A 24,329-nucleotide genomic window follows, 5' to 3' on the forward strand; every position below is an offset into this window, starting at 1 on the left:
GTTGCTGTCCAGCTCTCCCAACACCACCTGTTGAAGAGGCTGTAAGACAATATTTTAGGTTTTAAAATTATCCTATGCAGAGACCATTTTTGTCCCATTTGCCAGATGAGTAAATAAAGGCAACACTGGCCAAGTCATAATTGTAAAAGGCAGAGCCAAGACCTAAAATTTGGTTCATGTGCTTGTTTGCTGCACTAATATTCCACAACAAAAATACTCTTGGCATCCTTGAGACAACCCAAAAATACAGGCCCTGGTTGAAGACCTCAAAAGCACATGAACCAATTAAGGTATAGTTTTATTGCACTCATTCTTTTTGCTGCAAACATGGTAGAAAACATCTTTAATGCATATTTTAAAATTAACCTAATGTTACATTTTAGGTGCATAATATAATGACTCCATATTTCATGCATTGCAAAATGATCATAAGAAGTAAACATTTGTCACCTTACATAGTAACACAAAAATTTTTCTTGTGATGAGAGCTTTTAAGATTCATCTTTAACTTGCAAATATACACTAGTATTAATTGTTGTCAACATGCTGTACCCCACATCTTAACTTTGTTGCTGTTTTTAAGAAGTAACTGATGAGTATAGTTAGCAGAAGATTAAGGGCAGGATCCTATATGAGGAAATCCTAATATCTGATAATGCAGAACTTGCTACTGTTTTAAATAATTTTTTAAAGTGTATTTTTGAGAGAGCACAAGCAGGGGAGGGGTAGAGAGAGGGAGACATAGCACAGAGCCTGATACAGGGCTTGAACCCACAAACCATGAGATCATTACCTGAGCCTTCTACGTTCTAACATCTGCCTTCTGAGATGCCAGTCAGTGAGGAGTCACAGTGTAGAAGACCCAAAAGGCACCTGGGAAGAAATGCATATTAACTGCCCCACTTAATGTCAAAGCTCAGATATTAAATGTTTATTGACTATATAATGATGCCTGGCACTCTCCTTGGCACAGTGAATATAGTGGTAAATAAAACAAAATTTCTGGTTTTCATTGAGGGAAGAAAAGACGAACTTAAGTAGAAAAAATAGGCTCAGGCTAAGTGCCATAGTTATAAAATAATAAATATGGTACTGTGATTTAAAAAATTAACTGGTGGACTTTCAACACCATGCTGGGACAACTGGGTATCTTCATGCAAAAGGATAGAGCTAGGCCTATCTGCACTCCACACCATACACAAAAATTAACTCACATGGATAATAGGCTTACATTTAAATGACAAAAACTGTAAACTCTTGGAAAAAATTCATGACCTTGGATGAAGCAATGGTTTCTTCTACATGACACCAAAAGCACCAGAAATGGGGGGGAAAGACTCCATCGAAAGTAAAAACATATATATGTATATATATTGTGTGTCAAAGTAGACATCCAGAAAATAAAACTACAACCCATAGAATGGGAAAATATTATTAGAAATCATATCTGCTAACGCACTTGTATCCAAAATCTGTAAAGAACTCTAAATTAGCATTTTCTTTCCTCTCTGAGAACCATTTTGAAAATAGGCAAAGACTCAAAAATTCCCTTTAACTTTTTTTTTTAAGTAGAATAAAAAGGCCATAACTGGAGGTAAGAAAAATATAAAAGAAAAATTTTCACTAGTAAAAGCAATCATATGGTAAAGGTAGGAGGTTAATCACTTAGAGGCCTACTTCAAGAAACAAGAAAATCTCCATCTAACCAAACTCCTAAAGGAACTAGAAAAAAAAAATAAATCCCACAGCTAATATAAAGACCAGAATGAAAATAAATGAACTTGAGAATAGAAAATAGAAGGAATAGAAGTAATAAGGAAGAGAAGGAATGTACCCCATACATGAAAGGCCCACAGCTAATCTCATCCTCGATGAGGAAAAACTAAGATCTTTCCTCCTCAGGTCAGGGACACAAGAGGGATGTCCACTCTCACCACTGTTATTCAATATAGTACTGGAAATCCTACCCTCAGCAGTCAGACCACAAAAAGAAGTAAAAGGCAAACAAATTGGCAAAAAAAAGTCAAATTTTCAGTCTTCACAGATGACTTAATAATCTACATGAAAAATCTAAAAGAGTCCATCAAAAAACTGCTAGACCTGATACATGAATTCACCAAAGAGGTAAAACAGCTGTGTGCTGAAAACTTATAGAAATTTTATGAAAGAAATTGAAGAAGACACAAAGAAATAGAAAAATATTAAAATTTCAATACTACCTGAAGCAATCTATACCTTCAATACAATCCCCATCAAAATAACATGAGCATTCTTCACAGAGCTAGAGCAAACAGTCCTAAAGTTCTTATGGAACCATAAAAGACATGGAATAGTCAAAGTAATGTTGAAAAAGAAAACCAAAGCTGAGGCATCTCAATTCTGGACTGTAAGCTGTATTACAAAGCTGTAATCATCAAAACAGTATGGTACAGGTATAAACACAGAAAACAGATAAAAAGACCACAATATAGTACTCAAAAATGGACCTAAAAATGTATGGCCAAATAATCTTTGACAAAGCAGGAAAGAGTATCCAATGGAAAAATTCTCTTCAGTGAATAGTGCTGGGAAAACTGGACAGCAACATGCAAAAGAATGAAACAGGACCACTTAATCTTTAATCTGTTTTGAATTTATTTTTTTTTTCTGTATGTTGTAAGATCTAACTGTGAGGCAGGAGACCATAAAAATCCTAGAGGAGAAAACGGGCAGCGACCTCTTACTATACATGTCTCCAGAGGCAAGGGAAATAAAAGCAGAAATGAACTAGCAGGACCTCATTAATATAATAAGCTTGTGCACAGCAAAGGAAACAAAGTAACAAAACTAAAAGACAACCTATGGAATGGGAGAAGATATTTGCAAATGACATACCTGCTAGAGGGATAGTATCCAAAATCTATAAAGAACTTATTAAACTCAACACCCGAAAAACAAACAAAAAAAAATCCAGTGAAGAAATGGCCAGAAGACATGAACACTTTTCCAATGAAGACATCCAGATGGCTAACAGACACATGAAAAGATGCTAACATCATGAGAGAAATACAAATCAAAACCACAATGAGATACCACCTCACATGTGTCAGAATGACTAAAGTGAACAACTCAGGAAGCAACAGATGTTGGCAAGTATGCAGAGCAAGATGTTGGCAAAGGAGCCAATTGTACTGTTGGAGGGAATGCAAACTGGTGCAGCCATTCTGGAAAACAGTATGGAGTTTCCTTAAAATTTTTTTTAAAAGGACTACCCTATAACTTAGCAATTGCACTACTAGGTATTTATCTAGGGATATGAAATCCTGATTTGAAGAGGCTCATGCACCCTAAGGTTTATAGCAGATTATCAACAATAGCCAAATTATGGAAAGAGCCCAAATGTCCAATGATGATAGGCTAAAGAAGATGCGGTGTGTGTGTGTGTGTACACAAACACAATGGAATACTACTTGAAGGTCAAAAAGAATAAAATCTTGTCATTTGCAATAATAGAAAGTGCAAACAATAGAAAGTGGATGGAACTAGAGTGTATTATGCTAAGTGAATAAGTCAGAAAGACAAATATATGTTTTCACTCATATGTGGAATTTAACAATCACAACAGACGAATGTAGGGAAGGAAGCAAAAATAAGATAAAAACAGAGAGACAAACCATGATCTCTGAAATACAGAGAACAAACAAGGGTTGCTATTGGGGTGTTTAATGGGAGGATGGGCTAAATGGGTGATGGGCATTAAGGAGAGCACTTGTTGGAATGAGCACTAGGTGTTAAATGTAAGTGATGAATCACTGAGTTCTACTCCTGAAACCAAACACTACACTGTATGTTAACTAACTTGAATTTAAATATTTTTTTAATTTTAAAAAATGAAATAGGCAACACAGAAACAAAAAGAATTATTAAAGAATATATTGAAAAATTATATCCCAACAAATGAGACAACCTAAAGGAAATGGGTAAATTCCTGGAAATATAAATCTTCTCAACCTGAATCAGGAAGAAATGGAAAATCTGAACAGACCAATTACTACTAAGGAAACTGATTAGTAATTAAAAGACCCCCAACAAACAAAAGTCAAGGACTGGATGTATGAACAGGTACATTCTAACCTTTAAAAAACAGTTAATACCTATTCTCAAACTATTCCAAAAATAGAGGAAAGAAACCTTCCAAATTCATTCTACAACACCAATATTACCTTTATACTGAAACTAAAGACACTACCAAAAAGAAAAAAAGACTATAGACCAATATCCCTGATGAACATGGATGCAAAAGTTCTCAAAATATTAGCAAACAGAAGCCAAAAATATATTAAAAGGGTCATTTAACACAATCAAATGGGACTTATCTCAGGGATGTACAGGTGATTTAATATTCACAAATCAATGTGACAAATTAACAAAAGGAAGAATGAACACCACATGATTGACAAAATACGACATCAGTTCATGATAAAAACTGCCTACAAAATGAGTTTAGAGGGAATATACGTCAACATAATAAAGGCCATAAATGAAAACCCACAGACAACCTCATCCTCAATGGTGAAAAACTGAAAGCTTTCCTCTAAAATCAGAAAAAGACCAATATATTCACTCTTGCCACTTTTATATAACATTATAGTACTGGAAGTGCTCACCACAGCAGTCATTCAGGGAAAGGAAAACACCTCAAAATTGATAAGTAAAACTGACACTATTTGCATATGACCTGTGACTATATACACAAAACCCTAAAGACTCCACCAAAAAACTACTAGAATGAAGAAATGAACTCAGTTAAGTTGCAGGACACAGAATTAATATACAGATATAAGTGTATTGAAATAGAACAGATAACTACAGAAAAAGAAATTTTTAAATAATCTCATTTACTGTTGCACCAGAGAGAATGAAGTATTTATGAATAAATTTAACCAAGGAGGTGGAAGACCTGTACTCTGATGCAAAATTGAAGACGAGAAAACAAGTGGGAAGGCATACCATGTTCATGAATCAGAAGAATTAATAACGTTAAAATGTTTATCCTACCCAAAGTAATTTACATTTTCTTTTTTTTTTTTTTTTTTTTTAGTATTTATTTTGAGACAGTGACTTTAAGTGAGGTTGGGGGCCAGAGAGAGAGCGGGACAGAATATACAATGTGGGCTCTGTGCTGAAAGCAGAGAACCCGATGTGGGGCTTAAATATACACACCATGAGATCATGATCTGAGCCACCCAGGTGCCACAGCAATTTACATTTTCAATGCAATTCCTATCAAAATACCAATAGCATTTTTCACAGAACTAGAACAGATCCTAAACCTTCTATGGAACCACAAAATTATTCAAATAGCCAAATCAATCTTGAGAAGGAAGAACAAAGCTGGAGGCATCACAAGCCCAGATTTCATGAGATACTGTAAAGCTATTAATAATCAAAACAGTATGGCACTGGCACATAATAAACACATAAATTAATAGAACAGGATGGAGATACCAGAAATAAAACCATGCTTATATGGTCAATTAATATCCAACAAAGGAGGCAAGAATATACAATCTGAAAAAGACTATCTTTTCAATAAATGGCATTGGGAAAACTGGACCACTCTTATATCATACACAAAAATAAAATAAAAATGTATTAAAGACTTAACTGTGAAATGTGAAACTATAAAACCCCTAAAAGAAAACTTAAGTAGTAATCTCTGGAAATTTGCCTTAGCAATATACTTAAGGCTACATGTCCTCAGGCAAGAAAAATCAAAAATAAACTATTGGAACTACACCAAAAGGAAGTTTTTGCAAAGGAAACCAACAATACAGGGAGAATATATTTTCAAATTATCTGATAAGAAACTAATAGCCAAAATATAATTTATATGACATGCACAGATTTAAAAAATGAGCAGAGAATCAATTAGACATTTTTCCAGAAAAGACCTACAGATGGCAAATAGACACATGAAAAGATGTTCAACATCACTAATAATCAGGAAATGCAAATCAAAACCATATACATAATGAGATATCTCCTTACTCTATTATCAAAATGACAAGAAATAACAAGTACTGGCAAAGATTTGGAGGAAAGAGAACCTCAAACACTGTTGATAATGTTAATTGGTAACCCCCACTGTGGAAAAACAGTATGGAAGTTCCACAAAAAATTAAAATTACCCCATGATCCAGTAATTCCACTACTGGGTATTTACCCAAAGAAAAGGAAAACACAAATTGAAAATGATAGATGCACCCCCATGTTTATTGGAGTGTTATTTATGTGGTGCCTGTGTGGCTCGGTTGGTTGAGCATCTGACTTTTGATTTCAGCTCAGGTCATGATCTCATGGTTTGTGAGTATGTGTCCTGCATGAGTCACTGCACGGACAGTGCTGAGCCTGCTTGGAATTCTCTCTGCTTCTCTCTCTCTCAAATAAAATTAAAAAAATAAAAAAGGGGGAAATTGGCAAAGAATTTGAATAGACATTTATCTGGAGCAGATCTACAAATGACCAATAAGTGCATGAAAAGAAGGTTAACAACATTATTCATTAGGAAAATTCAAATCAAAAGCACAATGAAATACCATGTTATACTCACTAAAAATTCTTAAAAACAGAAAAGAACACCTGTTGACAAGGAGATAGAACAAACAAAGTTTGTACAAACAGAACATTTGTACATGTTGGTGCAAACAAAAAATCAGGCAGTAGCTGGTGAAAACCGTCTGGCAATTTCTTACAAAGTTAAAATAGAGTTTCTATATGACCCAGCAATTGTACTCCTAGGCAAATAACCCAAAATGAAAACACAATGTCTGCATAAAAACTTTCAAATGAATGTTCATTATAGCATTATTCATAGTAGCCAAGAGGTAGAAACTAAAATGGTAGATGATTGATGAACAAATTATGTTGTATCCATACAATGGTATATTATTCAAACAGAAGTATTGGCACCTGCCACAACTAGGATGAACCTTGAAACATGCTAGGTGAAGAAACTAGTTACAAAAGGTCACATGTTGTATGAGCCCATTTATATGATATGCCCAGAATAGGCATTTCAGTAGAAACAGGAAGTAGATTCGTGATTACCAGATTCTGGGGAAAAGAGGCAATAGGATAAATGCTAATGATAATGGGATTCTTCTGGAAGGATGAAAATGTTTAAAAATTAGGGAGTATTGCACAACCCTGTGAATGTATCGAAAAGCATAAATATATATTTTTAAATTTTTTTAACCTTTATTCATTTTTGAGAGAGAGAGAGAGAGAGAGAGAGAGAGAGAGAGAGGAGTCACAGAAACTGAAACAGGCTCCAGATTCTGAGCTGCCAGCACAGAGCCCAATGCAAGGCTCAAACCCACAAACCATGAGATCACGACCTGACCTGAAGGCAGATGCTTAACCTACTGAGCCACCCAGGTGCGCTGAGACATATCCTTTAAAAGGTTAAGTTTTATGGAAAATGAAGTAGATCTCAACAAATCTGTTACAAAGTAAGTGGCAGAGACATAGAATAACTCAGCCCCCACCATTGCTCCCAAAATATTAAATGAGGAATGTATGTGAATCCTTTTTAAAAAATAAAAAGAGTTTATATTTTAATTGTGCAAGTTTGTATGTGCATACACTTTTTTTAAAAACCTAAAGCAAGAGTCCTGGAATGTAGGTTGTAAGGGTGGCAGAGGATCTCCAGAGCCAGACTACTTAGGTTCACATTAGATGCTACCACTTCCCAACTACAGAATCTCAACTTCTTTAACTGCTCCTAGGTCCAGTTTCCTTACTAGTACATAGAGTAAGAATAGTGTTTCTTTTGTGTATATGCATACAAGAGTTTATTAAACTAAACAGTGTTTACAGTGGTTCACTATGTTAACTGTTACTGTTGTCGAGGTTCTTAGTCTCCCAGCAGCCTGGACTCAGCCGGAACATTGAGGAAGTGTGATCAAGTCTTCCCTCTCTTCCTATTGACATGGGATAGATTTCTGGCTGCTGATGTTCATGTTTCTCTACCTATTTTACCTCCTAGAATTAACTCCCATCACCATCCTGCCCTCAAGTCCCCTGAGATTGTTTTGCCTTAGGAATGAAACTGCATAGAAGGAAGAAGGATGGGGAACGGCACCTGGGTGGCTCATTGAGTTGAGCATCCAACTCTTGATTTCAGCTCAGGTTATGATCCCAGGGTGGTGAAATTGAGCCCATGTCAGTCTCCACACCGAGCATGAGGTCTGTTTAAGATTCTTTCTCTCTCTCTTTCCTCTCCTCTCCTCTGCTCCTGCTCCTGCTCTCTCTAAAATAAGAGGAGGAAGGATGGGCTGGAGTCCCATGTCCGTGCCCCAATCTCTCCCTCCTCCTAACCCCAAAGCTGAGTCTCATCATAGTATTCCTGGAATCTGCTTTATCCCCTGTGTTATCTCCCGGCAGACTTCTAAAAATAGCTCTTTGGATTGACTGCTTTGAATATTACCTGCTTTGGGGTAGGTCAGGGACTTAAACAGTTCCATTCTGGGAAGAGCAAAGCCAAGGTGATGAAGAGGGAAGTGCAGTGGTGTGAGAAGCTGGCTGGATCTTCCTTAACCCTCTGTGAAGAAAATAAACATGGGTGGAAACGATAAGTGAGTACTTATCTGTGTCCCAGGAACAATCATATCACCCACTGGCAACCCTTTGTGCTTAGGCCCTTGCACTGGAAACTTGTGCATTAGAACACTGCTCTGGGCCAAGCCCAGGAGGAGTAAATTACAGGGAAATCTAAGTTAGCAACAGGGGCAATGGGGTAGATATCTGTATAAGGGGAGCCTGCATCTGAGACACAGGGAGTAGGGGGCAAAAGAAGTGAAGGGAATTAAGGAATGTATGTCTAAATGTATGTTAAACAGTGTTCAATTTACGTTAACTTATTTTCACAGTCATTACTCTCCCAACAGTACCAACTTAACCTGAGCAGCAAGCCATGAAGGGGTGATCAAGAAAAGGGGTGGCTTCCCAGAAGAAGCTGTAGGGTTGCTAGGAGACCCCCACCCCACCCCAAGAATTAGTAGTCTGTTCTTGGCCTCCCGTATCCCTGGTATTTTATATTAATAAACTGACTTTTTAGACAGCTTGAACCCAGCTCAGTCTGTATTCAAAATTAGTCTCCCATCTCCTATTTCTGTGGGGCAGTAGGAACCCTAAAAATGATATTACTTAACTGGGGAGGAGAGATGAGATTTACAAACTCTTTGAAGGCATAGCATCTTATTAGATTATTGACAATAAGCAAATAGCCTAGCAGGTTTCCCAGGCAAAGCTCATCTTTAGATTGGCAAATATTTTCTGAACACCTTCTCTAGGCCACATGCTGGAAATACTGTGTTGAATGGCCCCTGTTGGTCCTGTTCCCTGTCCTCAATGCACAAGCAAAGCAGTGAATCCTAGATTCACTGCCTTTGTTTGCCACACCATCCCCCACAGAGCCTGGGGATGATCCTCACCTCACCTGCTAGCAAATCTCTCCACATTCATCATGCACATCTAAGAAAAACTCCCCAGAAAGGAGGGGATTAGGGTACGTATGTTAGCTATGGCAAGCCGTGAGTGGCTCCAAGCGTTTGAAGATCATTCGGAGAGGGTAATGTGATAAAGAGTAAGTGTCAGATTCAATTTTGAAAAAGAAAGAAAATGTAAGTGTGGCTTTAGAGAGCTTTTCCTCATTGAGAAAGTTTATGAACAGGGATTTGGCAAGCGCATTGAAATTTCTCTTCCCTGCATCTGTTTTCTTCCTTCTACCCTCTGTCAGCAGAACTGTTCATGCAAAACTAGGAGCTGACATTAGCCTTACCCCTAGCCCAGAGGTAGCCCAATATTGTAAATAATGAAGGAAACACATCAAGCAGAATATTAGCCAAAGATGCTCATGCAATGGTTAGAGGATAGCAAGGAAATCATAGAGGCATCACAGTCTCTGGAAATTATACACCCACCTTCCGTAGACAAAGAAGCTACCATCAAGCACCCACCATGCACATAACATGTGGAATCACACTTCCACAGAAAAGTCTTCTGTCAAGCTATAGTAACGCATGTGTCTACCTTTATATTGACTACAGTTTCTCAATAACAAGCTAACTGGCTATTGTCTCTACAAGTTTGATTTTATGGAGTGATGATCATTTCTTAATGATTGGAAATTTTACCAGATTCTCTAGCTTATTCAACCTCACAACACACCTAAAAGGTAGATATTAGAAACCTTTTTTTGCTAATTAGAAAATTAAGACCCCAAGGGTCTCTGGAAATTGCCCCAAGTGAGACAGCTGAGAAGTGAAGCCATAATTCAAGTCCATAATTTTAAAACAAAATTTGCTCTTTCCCTCCATCCCAACAAGACAGCCCCATAGGAGTGGAACCAGGACACCCCCAGACAGCACCTATTATAGCTCTGTCTTGCTAAGGCGACATAGGTGCAAAACACCCCACTGAATGCCAGGCCAATGTCTGCTTCAAGTGCAGATGACTCTCCAAGGCACCCCCTGTGTGAAGTTCCCTGAGATCTTCTAGCCTGTGCCCACCTTGGCTCCAGCCACCTTGGTAGGGTTCCTCATGTGTGGAGAACTCTGCTGATTAGCAGGCATTAGCCTGCTTCAGTTCCTGCCATCCCCTGGGGAGACACCTGCATGGAACACCTCGAGACCCCCAGCCCATGCTTGCTACAGCTCCAGCCAGCCAAAGCCACCAGGACATACCGTCTATTCAGGGGATGTTCATATACAAGGCCATTCCCAAAAAGCTAGGAGAAGTAGCTCTTCTATCTAATCTGTAGAAACACAGAAAGTCAAACAAAAGGAGGAGAAAGAATTTACTCCAAATGAAAAACAAGGCAAAACTCCAGAAAAAGAACTAAACAAAATGGAGAAAAGCAATCTACCCGATAAAGAGTTACAAGTAATGGTCATAAAGATGCTCAGACAGAAGAATTAACTCCATGAGAACTTCAAGAAAGAAACAGAAAATATAAAAAAGAACTGAAGAACACACTCAGTGAAGTAAAATCTGCACTAGAAGATTAGAGGGTGCAGAAGACTGGATCAGTGATCTGAACACAGGCTATTAGAAAGCACCCAAGCTGGACACCAAAAAGAAAAAAAGAATTTTTAAAAATGATGATTAAGGGATCTCTGGGACAATATCAGGTGTAGTAACATTTGCATTACTGGGGTTTCAGAAGTAAAAGCTAGAGAGAAAGGGGAGGAAACTTATTTGAAGAAATAGTAAATGAAAAACACCCCTAATTGGAGAATGAAATAAATATCCAAGTCCAGAAAGTCCAGAGAACCCCAAACAACAAGAACTAAAGGAGATCCACACCAAGAAACATAATAATTAAAATGTCAAACGTTAAAGAATCTTAAAAACATTAAGAGAAAACTAATGAGTTACATGCTAAAGCAAACCCCATAAGGCTATTGCCTGATTTTTCAACACAAATTTTGCAGGCCATAACAGAGTAGAGTGATATATTCAATGTACTAAAAGGAAAAAACCTACAACCAAGAATGCTTTTCTTGGTAAGGTTATTACTCAGAATAGAAATAGAGTTTCTCAGAAAAAAAGTTAAAGGAGTTTACCACCCCTAGACTGACCTTATAAGAGATGTTAAAGGGATTTCTTCAAACAGAAAAGGAAGGTTATAACTAGAAGAAAAATATGAAAGGAATAAAGGCAGTAGATCAATCACTTTAAAGGCAATATGAAGATTAAAAGACAAAAGTAGTAAAATCAATTATAACTAAAAATTTAAGGACTTCCAAAATAAAAAGATGTAAAATACAGCATTATATACATAATGTGGAGTGGGACCGGAAAAACATTTAGAATGTCTTAGAATTTAAGTGACCATCAACTTAATATAGACTGCTATAGATTTAGGATATTATATATGAAACTCATGGTAACCACAAACCAAAAACCTATAAGAGACACAAAAATAAATAAATAAATAAAAAGAACTCCAAGCATAACACTAAAGAAAGGTCATCAATCACAAGGGAAAAGAGCAAGAAATGAAGAAAGGAACTATGAAAATAATCCAGAAAACAATTAAGAAAATTGCAATAAGTACACACCTATCAATAATTACTTTAATTGACTGAATGCTACAGTCAAAAGAGGTGACTGGATAAAACAAAAGCCATCTATATGCTGCCTTTAAGAGACTCACTTCAGGGGCGCCTGGGTGGTTCAGTCGGTTAAGTGTCCAGCTTCACCTCAGGTCATGATCTCACAGTTTGTGGGTTCAAGCCCTGCATTGGGCTCCGTGCTGACAGCCTGGAGCCTGCTTCAGATTTTGTATCTCCCTCTCTCTCTGACCCTCCTATGCTCGCACTGCCTCTATCAAAACTTTTAAAAAGCATAAAAAAAAAGAGACTCACTTCAGACTTAAAGACACATATAGACTAAAACTGAAGAGATTGGAAATGGAAAAAAAAAAGTGAGGGTAGTGATACTTTTAGCAGACAAAATGACTTTAAAACAAAGACTGTAACAAAAGACAAAGTATGGTATCACATAATGATAAAGGGATCAATCCAATAAAAGGATATAACAATTATAATTCTATGCACCCAACATAGAAGCACCTAAATACATAAAGCAAATATTGACAGACATAAAGTCCCTACTATGATTGTATTACTGACGATTTCTCCCTTTAACACTCCACATATGTCAACAAATAGATCACCCAGACAGAAAATCAATAAACAGTGGCTTTGAGTGACACATTAGAACAGACAGACTTAATAGATATATACAGAACATTCCATCCCCAAACAGCAGAATACAAATTCTTTTCAGGTCCACATGAAATATTCCTTAGTATAGTACACATGTAAGGCCACAAAACAAGTCTCAATAAACTTAAAAAGATGAAAACCATATAAGCATCTTTTTTGAAAACAATGGTATGAAACTAGAAATTAATTATAAGAAAAAAAACAGGTGGGGTCTAAACAACATGCTACTAAAACAAATAGGTCAGCAACAACAACAACAACAACAAAAAACAAAGAAGAAATTAAAAAAATATCTAGGACAAAAGAATGAAATAAAAACACAATTATCCCAAATCCTTGAGATGCGGCAAAAGCTGTTCTAAGAGTGAAGTTATAGCAATAAGAAATAATAAAAATCCCCCCCAAGTTTACATTTACTTCTAAAGGAACTAGAAAAAGAACAAACCCCAAAGTTAGTGGAAATAAGGAAATAATGAAGATTGGAGTGGAAATAAATGAAATAGAGACTTTATCCAGTCTATTTCTATAGAGGTGATATCTATAAAGTTTCTATATAGTTGTAAATTATCTTTGTGTGTACATATATATATAATATACACACACATATATATAATGTATATACATACATATTATGAAGCCAAGAGCTGGTCAACAAAATTAATAAACCTTTAGCTAGACTCATCAAGATAAGGAGAGGGCTCAAATCAAAAATAAAGAGAAGGAAAACTGACACCACAGAAATACACAGGATTATAAGAAACTTCTACAAAAAATTATGTGCCAACAAATTGGACAACCTAGAATAAATGAATAAATTCCTAGAAACCTATAATATTCCAAAACTGAATCAGGAAGAAATAGAAAATCTGAACAAATGGATTACTACTTAGGAAATTGAATCAGTAATTTAAAACTCCAAGGGGCACCTGGATGGCTCATTAGATTAAGCGTCTGACTTTGGTTCAGGTCACGATTTAAGGTCTGTGAATTTGACCCCCCACTTCAGGTTCTATGCTGATAGCTCAGAGTCCGGAGCCTGCTTCTGCTTCTGTGTCTCCCTCTCCCTCTTTTTCTCTCTCTCAAAAACACTAGGAAAAAAATTTTTAAAAACAACAATACTCCAAACAAACATAAGTATAAGACTGGATAGATTCATTGGCACATTCTAACAAATGTCTAAAAGAGAGCTAATACCTATTCTGCTCAAACTATTCCAGAAATAGAAAAGGAAGGAAAGCTTCCAAATCATTCTACAACACCAGCATAACTCTGATATCAAAACTAGACAAAGAATACAAAAAAATCACTATAGGCCATACCCTCAATAAAAATGGTGCAAAAATCATCAAGGAAATATTAGCAAACTGAAATCAACAATATAGTAAAAGTGGAATTAGGGGCGCCTGGGTGGCTCAGCTGGTTAAGCAACTGGCATTGGCTCAGGTCATGATCTCATAGTTCATGGGTTCAAGCCCCACATCGGGCTCTGTGCTGACAGCTAGCTCAGAGCCTGGAGCCTGCTTTCTGTACCTCCCTCTCTCTCTCTGACCCTCCCCTGCTTGCATTGTCTGTCTCTGTCTCTCAAAAATAAATTAAAAACATTAAAAAAAAATTTTTAATGTGGGAATTATTTCAGAGATACACAAGTGGTTCAATATTCACAAATCAATGCGACAAATTAACAAGGAGAAGAATAAACACCCTGTGATTATCTCAATAGATGCAGAAAAAGCAATTGACAAAATATAATATCCATTTATGATTTTTAAAAACTCAGCAAAGTGGGTTTTGAGGGAATATACTTCAATATAATAAAGGCCATATATGAAAAAACCACAGCTCTTGTTTTCAACAGTGAAAACTAAAAGCTTTTTCTCTAGAACAGGAAAAGACAAACATGTGCATTCTTCCCACTTTTAACACAATGTTGGAAGTCCTAGCCATATCAATCATACAGAAAAAAAGAAAAGGCATCCAAATTGATAAGAAGTAAAGCTGTCACTATATGCAAATTACCTGATACTATATATAGAAGACACTAGAGGCATCTTTTCGGACCATAATGCTATGAAACTAGAAATCAACCACAAGAAGAAACCTGGAAAGAGCACAAATACATGGGAGCTAAACAGCATGCTATTAAATAATGAACGGGTCAACCAAGAAATCAAAGAAGAAATCAAAAATTACATGAAAATGGAAACACATTGGTCCAAAATCCCTGGGATGCAGCAAAAGCGGTTCTAAGAGGGAAGTTTAAGGCAACAAAGGCCTATTTCAAGAAACAAGCAAAATGTCAAATAACCTGATCTTAAACCTAAAGGGGTTAGAAAAAGAACAAAATCCAAACTTAGCAAAAGGAAGGAAAGAATAAAGATTAGAGCAGAAGTAAGTGATCTAGAAACTAAAATGAAACAGAACAGAAAAACTCGATAGAACAGATCAATGAAACCAGGAGCTGGTTCTCTGAAAAGGTCAACAAATTTGATAAACCTCCAGCAAGACTGGGGGGGACAGAGAGGGAGAGAAGACCTCAATACACAAAATTACTAATAAAAGAGGAGAAATAACAACCAACACCACCACAGAAATACAATCACAATGGAATATTATGATAGACCTATATACCAAAAATTGGACAACTTAGAAGAAATGGATACATTCTTAGAAATATATAACCTATCAAAACAAAAACAGGAAGAAATAGAAAATTTGAACAGACCAAATCACCAGCAATGAAACTGATCAGTAATCAAAAAACTCCCAACAAACAAAAGTCCAGGACCAGACGGTCTCATAGGAAATTCTACCAAACATTTAAAGAAGAGTTAGTATCCAATCTTCTCAAACTATTTCAAAAAACCCAACAGGAAGGAAAACTTCCAAATTTATTCTATAAGGCCAATATCACCATACTACCCAAACCAGATAAAGGACACCACCAAAAAAAAAAAAAAAAAGGAAAGAAAAAAAGAAAAAACTACAGGCCAATATCTCTCATGAATACAGACGCCAAAATCCTCAATAAAATATTAGCAAGCCAAACCCAACAATATATTTTTAAAAGTCATGATCAAATGGGATTTATTCCTGAGATGCAAGTGTGGTTTAATATTCACAAAATAACATAATATGTCACATCAATAAAAGAAACGATAAAAACCATGTGAGGATTTCAATAGATGTAGAAAAAGCATTTGACAAAGTACAACCACCATTCATCATACAAGCCCTCTGGAAAGTCTAGAGGAAACAGATCTCAACATAACAAAGGTCTCATGTGAAAAACCCATAGCCAACATCATACCCAATGGGGAAGAGCTGAGAGTCTTTCTCCTAAGGTCAACAAGACCAAGATGCCCACTTTCATCACTTTCATTCAACGTAATACTGGAATCCTAGCCACAGGAATCAGACAACTAAAGAAAAGCATCCAAATTGGTAAGAATGAAGTAAACTCCATTTGCAGATGACATGATACTACACACAGGATACCCTAAAGACTCCCTCAACGAAACTACTGGAAGTGATACATGAATTCAGTAAAGTTGCAGGATATGAAACCAATGTAAAGAAATCTGTTGTATTCTTATACATCAATAATAAAGCAGCACAAAGTGAAATTAAGAAAATAATCCTGTTCACAATTGCAACCAAAAAAAATAAAATATCTAGGAATAAACTGAACCAAAGAAGTGAGAGTCCTGTACTCTGAAAACTATAAAACATCGATGAAAGAAATTGAAAATGATACAAAAAATGGAAAGACATTACATGTTCATGGGTTGGCAGAACAAGTATTGTTAAAATGTCTATATTACCCAAAGCAGTCTACAGATTGAATGCAATCTATCAAAATACTAACAGCATTTTTCATAAAACTAGAACAAACAATCCTAAAACATGTATGGAACCACAAAAGACCTCGAATAACTAAAGCAATCTTAAAAATGAATAAACTGGAGGTATCACAGTTCCAGATTCCAAATATATTATAAAGTGGTAGTAATTTAAACAGTACAGTACTTACATAAAATAGATAATAGAGTAGAACAGAAAACCCAGAAATAAACCCTCAATTATAAGGTGAATTAATATTTGACACAATAGGAAAGAATACGCAGCAGGAAAAAGTCGCTTCAACAAATGGTACTGGGAAAACCAGACGCTCCATGCAAACGAATGAAACTGGACTTTCTTTCACCATGCACAAAAACAGACTTAAAACGGGTTAAAGATGGGGGCACCTGGGTGGCTCAGTATGTTAAGCATCCAACTTCAGCTCAGGCCATGAACTCAGAGTTCATGGGTTCAAACCCCATGGCAGGCTCTGTGCCAATAGCTCAGAGCCTGGAGCCTGCTTCAGATTCTGTTTCTCCTTCACTCTCTCCCCCTGCCCCATTCACATTCTGTCTCTCTCAAAACAAATGATCATTTAAAAAAATGGATTAAAGACCTATATGTTAGACCTGAAACCATAAAATTCCTATAAGATAGCATAGGCAGGAATCTTTCTGACATTGGCTATGGCAACATTTTTCTAGATATGTCTCCCAAGGCAAGGGAAATAAAAGCAAATATAAACCTTGGGACTACCTCAAAATAAAAAGGTTCTGCACAGGGAAGGAAACAAACAAAACTTAAAAGACAACTACTGAATAGGAGAAGGTATTTGCAAATGACATGCCTAATAAAGGGACAGTATCCAAAATATATAAAGATATCATATAACAAAACACCAAAAAACACACAAATAAGCCAATTAAAAAATGGACAGCAGATGTGATCAAACATTTCTCCAAAGACATCTAGATGACCAGCAGATACATGAAAAGATACTCAACATCACTGATCATCAGGGAAATGCAGATCAAAACCACAGTGAGATATCACCTCACACCTGTAATAATGGCTAAAATTTAAAAAAAAACTCGATAATCAACAAACATTGGTGAGAACATGGATAAAAAGGAACCCTCATGCACTATTTGTGGGAATGGAAACTGGAGCAGACACTGTGGAAAAGAGTGTGCAGGTTCCTTAAAAACATAAAAATAGAACTACCCTATGAACCAGCAATTGCACTGCTGGGTATTTGCCCCCAAACTACCAAAACACTAATTCAAAGGGATACATGCACCCCTATGTTTATTGCAGCATTATTTACAATAGCCAAACTATAGCAGCAGCCCAACTGTCCATCCATCAATAGATCAATGAAAAAAGCAGATATGGTACACATACACACACACACACACACACACACACACACAATGGAATATTGGCCTAAAAAAATGAAATCTTGACATTTGCAACAACATGGATGGATCTAGAGAATATAATGTTAAGCAAAATAAGCCAATCAGAGAGAGATAAATATCATGATGTCACTCCTATGTGGAATTTAAGAAACAAAACAAACGAGCAAAGAATAAAGAGAGAGAGAGAGACAAATCAAGAAACAGACTCTTGACTATAGAGAACACACTGATGATTACCAGAGGGGAGGTGGCTGGGAAGATAGGGATTAAAGAGCACACTTATCATGATGAAAAATAAAAATGATTTTTTAAAAAACCTCAACAAACATACAGTTAAAAGGTGTACATTTCATTGTACACAAATTTTATAACAAAAGAAAAAATCTATAAACAAATATTGAACTTTAATATATATGCTGGAGTTTAAGGGAAGAACACTAATGTCTGCAATTGACTTTGAAATGCATCAAGAATATAATGGAGTGGATGTGTAGATGAACAGATATGTGAAAAAGCAAGCATACTATAATGTTAACAGTAGAATCCAGGTCATGGGTTTGCGGGTGTTCATTGTAAACTTCTTGCAACTTTGCCGTATGTTAGGAAAATTTTATTTAAATATTGGGGAAACAAAAAAATAAATTAAAAAGGGGCTGAGGACCTGAAAGGACATTTTTCCAAAGAAGGCATACAAATGGCCAACAGACACATGAAAAGATGCTCAACAGTACTAATTTTCTTTCAATATTCTCATTTTTTTCTCATTGGTTTGTAAGTATACTTTATATATGCAGGATATTTTTTCTGACATACATATTACTATATACCATTTGTCACTAAGTAGTATCATATAAAGAAATGCTATTTTCAATATTTAGATTATCAATCTTTTTCTGCCCAATACCAGGTCTTAAATACGTTTACCTTTGCTACTTGTTACACATTTTATCATTTCATCATTTTTGCTTAAAGAGTTGATATATCTAAAATTTACTGTGATATATGACTGGAGTTAGAAAATATATTTTTAAGTATTTTTAGTAAAATAAAACACAAATTATACTTAATACTTATTATGATGTCTCTTATAAAAAAAAACCCTTTTGTTAGAAATTTGCCCCCATTGATGTTTTAGAAATTTTTAGCCATGGGGCACCTAGGTGGTTCAGTCAGTTAAGTCATTGACTCTTGGTCTCAGCACAGGTCATGATCTCAATGGTTTGTGAGTTCAAGCCCCACATAAGCCTCCAGACTGACAGTGCAGAACCTGCTTGGGATTCTCTCTCTGCCCCTCCTCAAATTGTACATGCATTTGCATTCTCATTCTCTCTCTCTTTCTGCCAAAATGAATAAATAAACTTTAAAAAAAGAAAAGAATTTTTTTTTGATATATGAGGAAAAATAGGATGGGACACCTGGGTGGCTCAGAAGGTTAAGCGTCTGGCTTCGGCTCAGGCCATTCTCTCGCTGGTCCCAAGTTTGAGCCCCACGTCGGGCTCTGTGCTGACAGCTCAGAGCCTGGAGCCTGTTTCCAATTCTGTGTCTTCCTCTGTTCCTCCCCTACTTATACTCTGTCTCTCTCCCCCTCTCTCTCAAAAATAAATAAAAACATTAAAAAAATAAAAAATTACATGTGGCTGTTTCAGGAAATTGACAAACTGTCAGGGAGATAATAAAAATGGGAATAGTGTATGATGGTAATTATGGTAATTGTGAAATTTTAATGAAGACCAGATGAAGGGCAATTTTTGGGAAAAGTGAGAATTAAATGGAGCTTCAGAGAATGAGTAGCGTTTGGTAAGGTGGGAAGGAGGAAAGAGGGTGTGAAGGTCAAAAGGAATGACTGGCAACAGCACGATGTAGCAGCAGCAAGGAGACAAAGCTGAGTCATGACATCACCATGAATTAGACAGGAAAAGAAGATGAAATTAACGCAAGGATGGGTTGTAGTTGATGGTGAACAGCTAGTCTGGTTTTCCCATTTATATTCAGTTCTTAACAGAATTTGTCATTTTTTTAAAGAGTAGGCCAACCATTTCTAAACTAGGGAAAACAAAGGAGAAAATATAACTTGAATGTGGCACCAACAACTCGTATAATTTATCCCTTTTTTCAATTACTCTTTTATTCATCAATTCCATCAGTTTTCCAACCACGAAACAGGTTTTATTCTTTCATGGAAGAGACATGCTTTGGATCTCTGTGATGTGACAGGCATTTTGCAAAGTGCTGGGGACATAAAGATGCACAAATCTGACCCTTGGGCCAAAGGACATGCGCAGCAGAGGGGAGAGGAGACAGTAACACAAACAGGCTGAGTGCTGTCATGGGGGAGTGTTACTCAGGTTGTAGTGCTCCCTGGGGTTCTCACAAAAGCTGCACAGTCATTGGCATTGAACTAATCTGTGAGTTGTGTAGCAGTTTATCAGTTTGAGAAAGGGTGGAGTATGAGGTGGTCTTCTAGGGATGGAGCTCATGGTGTGTGTTGGGGGAGAGCATCAGGGAAGTCCCTGCTTTACAGCTTGTTCCCCGTCTCAGGATGGCTTTTTATTGCAGGGATTTAGTCCACCTACATCCCTCCTCTACCAGTACTTGCTGGAAATCTCTGGTAAATCGTGAGAAAAACCCATCAGCGGGATATCACCTGGGCATCTAAGTAACAAGAAACAGAATAACGGGATGTGGTATTTCTTGAGTGCTTATAGCCAGACATTGTTTTAACCATTTTCACTTATTTCAATCACACAACAACTCTCACATCTTATTTTGCAGCTTAGGAAACTGAGGCCCAGAGCTATTAAGAAAATCGCCCCAAACTCCTGGTTGCAAAATAGTGAAGATGGATTAAAAGGTAGGCAGCCAGACTCCAGAGCCTGTGCTATTGAGTATTAAACCCATTCTACCTTGAGTTCTCCGGAACTATGGAGACAGACCACAACTCTGACCTAGGGTAATTTAACATTGATAGTTCTTTTCCTAGAACACACAGACTAACCCAGAAGAGAACACAGAAAAGTGAAAACAATCACAGAACAGGTGACTGATTTTATGGTTTTTAAGGCAAACATAATGCAGAAGTTCAGATGGAGTTATGATATCATTTTTTATTGGCTTAAATAAGCTATGCATGCCTAGTCAGTTTCACAATATATCATCCTGTCGATTTGGTTGTTTTTCTACTCCATTTACTCTGAAATGAATATGAGTGGGATTTTTGGTTTATTCATACTTCTCTGGGACTCTGAATATAATTATTTGGCATTTTGCAAGGCTTTATCTTTTTTTTTAATGTATCCTTTAGATAAAACCTCAGAGCTTGTTGAAAACATCTCCACATTTTCTAGCTGGGAAGGCAGAGGGTACCTAGTAGGTGCAACAATGAGACTAGATCCCAGGTCCTTCTCAGCCATCCTACCCCTGCAGCACTAACAATTCATCAGGTGCAGTGGCTATCTGTAGTGTCATTACTATATAAACCCACCCCTAGAAGTTATCCAGTTTGACCTCACCTAGAAAAAAGTAACACTAGGGTGATCAATCAGAAACAGAATATGAATGGTCAGTGGTAGTCCTGCTCTGTGGACGCCTAAAACTGACTTCCATGTGTGAGCCAAATGCCTAGACTAATGGCTGGTGGACTGCAACCAGCCCTCTGATGCATTTTGCTTAGCTCTTCATATTTTAAATGAATTAACAATGAATGAATAATATGCTAAAATGTAAGTATTGAGAGATTTTGATGAACTATCTCACTTTTCAATTTCTTGTAAAAAAAAAATCAGAAGAACTGACAACCATAGCCCACATTTCTCATGGCGAGAATTCACTCTGGTGAACTTGAAGCTACGTGATTAGATGGGACATTCCTTTCCCTGTGCTCCAGGCCTGATTCATCCAAGTTATCTGTCTGGCCCCGGTTGGCATTTGTTTTGAACACTGATCCGGAGCAATGAGAAGAATGATACCTGATCTTCACATCGTCTCCAACACTTTGTTTTATGGCTACATACTAAATTATAACCATGTCAAAATGGATGGCTGAGCCATACAGCTCCTGCATACAGCAAACGTTGAACAACCACTGTATGTGTTTATGTTTCCATTCATAATTGTGTTTAGTCTTTTATTTCGCAACATAAATCAAAACCCTTCAGGAGAGCTTCTCTTTCAATCGATGTGATTGATGCAAGAAATTGTATGTGAGCTACCTAGTTCCCTGGGGTGAAATTCAGATACTCCCACAATGCGCAAAGAACACTCATGCTTCCTAATACTAACAATCAGAAAAGAAACAGCGTATTAACAAAGAGAAAAATATTTTAATTAAAACATGGTGTAGAGGTTATACCCAGCAACTGGAGAAGCATCTAGATTGTAGGAAGGCCCAGTACAATTAAATGTTATCCTGAGAGAAAGAAAAGCAAAAGCATGTCCTGTTAAGATATGGGTATCATTGTATGTTGTTGAAACCACTGGTCTTTCAATTAAATATAATAGACTTTCAGGCAAAATTCACATGACAAGGTTTTCACATGTTTAGCCACCTGGCAAAATCTTATCTGTCAGAGCCACATCAAGCAGTTTCCGTGAGGCATTGAAACCAAACTCCATCTCTCCTTTGCAGCTTTGATGACCTCAATCTTTGGTGGTTGTGTTTATTTTACTGAATTGCGATTATTAGTAGCATGTCAGTCTTTCAGTTAAGATTGTGAGCTATGTGATAAAGTTTTTTTTTCTCACACACCCAGCATGTCTGTCCAATGGGGAAAAACATATTATTGAAAGAATATGTGGAAGAATAAACAAGTGAAGGAAAATGAAATAGTTGAGCATGAGGCACACTTTGGGAGGTGACTGTATAGCTATGGAAACAGCCCTGTATGTGATCAGAACACATAACACTGAATTTTGGGGCCAGTACCTACAGCTTTGAGACACTGAACAAGGGGTCTTACAGATGGACAGCTGCATTTCCTAGCCTATCTGCCTGACAGGACTATTGTGAACATCTCATGGTGTATTGCCTATAAAAGTTACTTGAAACTGACGGGTGGGGCACCTGGGTGGCTCAATTGGTTAAGCCTCCAACTTCAGCTCAGGTCATGATCTCACATTCGTGGGCTTGAGGTCTATGTTGGGCTCTGTGCTGGCAGCTCAGAGCCTGGAACCTGCTTCCAATTCTGTGTCTCCCTCTCTTTCTGCCCCTCCAAGCTCATGCTATGTCTCTCTCTGTCTCAAAAATAAATAAAACATTTTTTAAAAATTAAAAAAAAGAAAGAAACTGATGGGTGCTCATCAAGTATATGAGCTCCTGAAGATAAAGAATTCCATCACTTTCAGAAACTGGTAACAGTCATTTCCATTCCTTTTAACAGCTCTCAGGCTACAACTTGCAAATATGGCCAATAACTTTCTCATTTTTACATTTGTCACCAGGACCCGCTCAACAGAGACATTCCTTAGTGTTGATATTGTTTCTATGAGTTCCACTGTGAAAAACCAAGATGGTGGTGTATGTTTCAAGTCATTCCAAATTGAAGTTAGATTTTTGGCAGGAGCTAGGGATGGAAACAAAGAATTTTGAAGATAGTGGGAGATAGTTACCAAGGGCTCCCAATTAAAGAACACAAAAGAAATCTAAGCAAAGTTCTTACCAATTATAATAGGAGAGATAGAGAATATATGTGGGGGTTGAGAATGATGTGCTAAAATCCTTGTTTATCCACATAAAGCACGTGACCTTAGAGCCTCAATATTCTCATGTGTGAATTGGGAATGAGGATAAATAGGCTTTCAGGTGTCAGGTATTAAATGACAACCTATCTAGAGCATCTGGTACAACATCTGGCACATTCTTTCTGGAGGAAGTGTTCGGTCTCCCTGTGTATGCTGAAAACACAGTGCTAGATTGGCAGTCACTGTTTAGCCTAAGGGAAGATTTAATGTTGCTTTTCATGTGGGATGCAGCCCAGCAGTCTTCAAGAGAAGTTATTGCATCTAGCCCCAGAAGCAGAGCTGACATTTTTGACAGAGCCTTAAGTGCAGCTCTCCCTGGAGTGTCATAACTGAGACAAGATGGAGCAGGTGGCAGTAATTGGCATCACACCCACTCAGGGATGGGATATAACCTGGATTACCATGGAATTCTTTTTGTTTTTTTCTTAAAAGAGACTTCTATGAATCTTAGCCAGCTCTAAACCCTTTGATAATTATTTCTATCATCAATTACACAGCTGAAGGTTGAAAGGAAAGGCCGTGTTTTCTTAAGAATAAGCAGACTTTGCCCTCTAGT

At 37.0% G+C, this 24,329-nt stretch overlaps 1 long non-coding RNA gene across 1 annotated transcript in view; it reads right to left on the reverse strand.

Moving 5' to 3' along the window:
* Window positions 1-24,329, reverse strand: part of LOC115279395 — an 89,331-nt gene that overhangs the window by 12,871 nt on the left and 52,131 nt on the right. Inside the window, exons 2-3 of the long non-coding RNA XR_003903406.1 lie at window positions 8,471-8,584; window positions 794-873 (exon numbers count right to left, since the gene is read on the reverse strand). This is a non-coding gene — a long non-coding RNA (uncharacterized LOC115279395). The remainder of the gene's footprint in view (window positions 1-793; window positions 874-8,470; window positions 8,585-24,329) is intronic.

The sequence above is a fragment of the Suricata suricatta genome, chromosome 15, assembly GCF_006229205.1.
Source record: "Suricata suricatta isolate VVHF042 chromosome 15, meerkat_22Aug2017_6uvM2_HiC, whole genome shotgun sequence".
NCBI lineage: Eukaryota > Metazoa > Chordata > Mammalia > Carnivora > Herpestidae > Suricata > Suricata suricatta.